Raw genomic sequence first — 3,882 nt, 5'->3', positions numbered from 1 at the left:
GATCCTCTGGATAAGGGCATGGCAACCTACTCCAGTATTCTTCCCTGGTGAATTCCATGGACAGAGGAGTCCATAGTGTCAAAAAGAGTCGGGTGCAACCAAAGTGACTTAGCATGCATGTGCATAGATATATTAATTTCCCTAGTAATAGGTATATGACGGAAATTGTTGGAACACAAATAATTATATATTTAACTTTATAACAAACTGCAGAGTTCTAAACTAACTCTTGCATTTTCATTACCTAAAACCATGCATGAGAATTCATACTTTACATACATACTTGCCAATATTTGAAGTAAAAAAAAGTATTAATTGAAACTGGGATAAAAATAATCTCCTTGTGCATTTGATTTTCATTTACTTGATGATTAATAATACTGAACACTTTTCTATACACTTGTTGTTCATTCATATATCTCCATCTAAAATGTCTAAATTTTGTTCATTTCAATTGAGATATTTCTTTTCATTGACCTTTATAATGTTTTGTGTGTGATAGATAAAATTACTTTTTCAAATTTTATTTGAGAAGTTTTATATTTTATTTTTCTGTTTAGCACTTTGACCCATGAACTTGCAGTTTTACAAAGAAGAGTTTTGATACCACAGAAGAGGGCAGAACACTCTCTTCCAGCAAAGAGTTTCATGTGTACAAAACAGATTGGGATGAAGTAGATGAAGTGGGTAGGAGAGGACATAACACTGAAAAAATCCCAACCTTAGGTACACATACTAGCACTGAAGACTGAGAAGAAAGCAGAAGGACACAGAATCACTTTCTGTTGTCACTTCAAGGATTACACTAATTTTCTTGAAAACATTGATGTTCAGGGGAAATGGAGTCTATGTTGGACACGGGGACATCATACTGTGAACATTTCTAAGTATTGTTATAATCTTACGAGAGTTGATTATATTTATTCTTTTCCTTTTAGAAAAAAATAACAAAGTTTGTGTCAAACTACAAACTCTGTCTCACAGATGGTTACATAAATATTTCTTTATACTTTTAGCGTTGTCTGGGATTTCTGGGTGGCTCAGTGGTAAAGAATCCATCTGCAGGAGACACAGGAGACGTGGGTTTTATCCCTGGGTCAGGAAGATCTTCTGGAGGAAGAAATGGCAACCCATTTGAATATTCTTGCCTGGAAAATTCAACAGACAGAGGAGTGGGCTACAATCCATGGGGTCTCAAAGTGTCATACATGACTAAGCACATGCGTGCACACGTGCACACACACACACACACAAAACCTTTCCTGGGATACTAAAATCTTCACACCTACGTGCCTTGAGACCAGTGAATTGCACAGATTTTGTGGAGATAATATGGATCTGACTTTCACTATCTGTTTTTCCAACTTGTTCCCAAAATTTCTGTGGCTGTTGTCTCAATTTTTTCACTTTTTAGATTAGAAAAAAGGGCTTGTATTAAAGATTTTTGTTTGAAAGATGTGGACTAGGACTTTTTCTCAAAACAAAAATTGTACAATGGGAAAATAACCCATTCATTTAGCTTCTAATGTTGTTCATACTATATGCCACACAATGGCAGCCTGTCTTCACCATCTCTTCAGTGACCTATAGAGCTTTAACATTGCGTCACTAATTTGTCAGAAATTTCCTCAAGGCAGCCTTCAAGTCCTTGTTCCTCAGGCTGTAGATCATGGGACTCAGCATGGGGATCACCAGTGTATAAAATACGGAGGCCATTTTATCGGTATCCAGTGAATGGTTATTTCGAGGCTGTAAATGCATGAAAAGCAGAGTTCCATAGAAGACTAACACAGCTGTCATATGTGAAGCACATGTGGAGAAGGCTCTTTTCCTTCCTTCTGATGAATGTATCCTTAGAATGGACAACATGATGTTGAAATAAGATACAACTACAGTTATGGAAAGCATCAAGTTTGTAGATGCAGATATGAATACTACTGTCTCTGGTAATTAAGTATCAGAGCAAGACAATGTTAACAGGGGGGCAGTATCACATTAAAATGATTGATTACTTGGGAAGAAAAATAAGACACAGAAAATACACAACATGAAACTGCAACCGCTGTGAAAAAGCTGTAAAAGTATGTGAGGGAAATGAAAAGAAGGCAGGTCCACCGAGATACAACCATCTTGTAGATCAGGGGGTTACAAATGGCTGCATAGTGGTCATAGGCCATCACAGCTAACATGAAAATTTCAGCTACAATGAAAACCAAGAACCCTCCTAGTTAGGTGGCACATTCCTAGAAGGAGGTGGTATGCTTTTTTACTAAAATTTTGATCAGCATTTTAGGGGCAATGACAGTTGAATTGCCAAGACTGACGATAGCCAATTGCCTGAGGAATAAATACATGGAGATCTGAAGTTGGGAGTCCACACTGGTGAAGGTGATGATGCTTAGGTTCCCTGTCACGGTCAGTCCATAGATGACCAGGAAGACAAAGAAGAGTGGGATCTGGAGGTCTGGATATTCTGAGACTCCTGTGAGAATAAATTCAGTGACTCCAGTGAAATTTCCATTAGCCATGTATGAGTTTGGAAAGTCATCTATATGGAAGAAAAAGAGACTTGGTTAGAAATTAAGGAATTATTTTCTAGGACTGTCAATAGATGGCAAAAGCATCCCTTGAATGAGATTTCCTCGAAGAATTTATTGAACTCATGTTTCTAGGTCTATTAAATCAAATTTGAAATCGTCTATTAAAGAGAATATTCAAGTGTGGCAAATTAAATAAATTATCCAACATTATGAATATTTTGAAGATCTAATGCATTGAATTTTATTGTTATGGATATCTTATTAGTTTGAAAATATTTAAAGCCATGATTCATATCATGGCATCATATTGATATCTTCTTCACTGAGTGTGAAAAACTCCCGAGTAACTGCATGCTTCCAAATAATTCAATGTTCTTTGTGATCTCTAATTTGAAACTATTTGCTTCTTCTCAATAAAGCATGATCTAGTCATTTTAAAATATTGTTTAGTTGCTAAATCATGTCCAACTCTTTTTTTGTGACCCCATGAACTGTAGACTGTCAGGCTCCTCTGTCCCTGCAATTTTCCAGGCAAGATTACTAGAGTAGGTTGCTATGTCCTCCTCCAGAGGATCTTCCTGACCCACAGATCAAACCAGGTGGATTCTTCACCACTGTACCACTGATCCAATCACTATTCTGCTCTCTTTTTTTTTATCCCATCCTTGTATTAACATTTATTTATTTTTTTAATTTTATTTTATTTTTAAACTTTACATAATTGTATTAGTTTTGACAAATATCAAAATGAATCCATCACAGGTATACATGTGCTCCCCATCCTGTACCCTCCTCCCTCCTCCCTCCCCATACCATCCCTCTGGGTCGTCCCAGTGTACTGGCCCCATGCATCAAGTATCGTGTATCAAACCTGGACTGGCATCTCATTTCATACATGATATTTTACATGTTTCAATGCCATTCTCCCAAATCTTCCCACCCTCTCCCTCTCCCACAGAGTCCATAAGACTGTTCCATACATCAGTGTCTCTTTTGCTGTCTCGTACACAGGGTTATTGTTATCATCTTTCTAAATTCTATATATATGCGTTAGTATACTGTATTGGTGTTTTTCCTTCTGGCTTACTTCACTCTGTATAATAGGCTCCAGTTTCATCCACCTCATTAGAACTGATTCAAATGAATTCTTTTTAATGGCTGAGTAATACTCCATTGTGTATATGTACCACAGCTTTATTATCCATTCATCTGCTGATGGACATCTAGGTTGCTTCCATGTCCTGGCTATTAGAAACAGTGCTGCGATGAACACTGGGGTAAACGTGTCTCTTTCCCTTCTGGTTTCCTCAGTGTGTATGCCCAGCAGTGGGATTGCTGGATC

The 3,882-nt window shown here is 37.3% G+C and overlaps 1 pseudogene; it reads right to left on the bottom strand.

The window, feature by feature from the left end:
- Positions 1–1,608: 1,608 nt before the first annotated feature.
- Positions 1,609–2,528, bottom strand: LOC104994040 (annotated as a pseudogene).
- Between the last annotated feature and the right edge of the window lie 1,354 nt (positions 2,529–3,882).

The sequence above is a fragment of the Bison bison genome, unplaced genomic scaffold, assembly GCF_000754665.1.
Source record: "Bison bison bison isolate TAMUID 2011002044 unplaced genomic scaffold, Bison_UMD1.0 scf7180017849654, whole genome shotgun sequence".
Lineage (NCBI taxonomy): Eukaryota > Metazoa > Chordata > Mammalia > Artiodactyla > Bovidae > Bison > Bison bison.
Note: the sequence above shows the minus strand (reverse complement) of the source record. Positions and strands in the feature narration are given on the sequence as shown.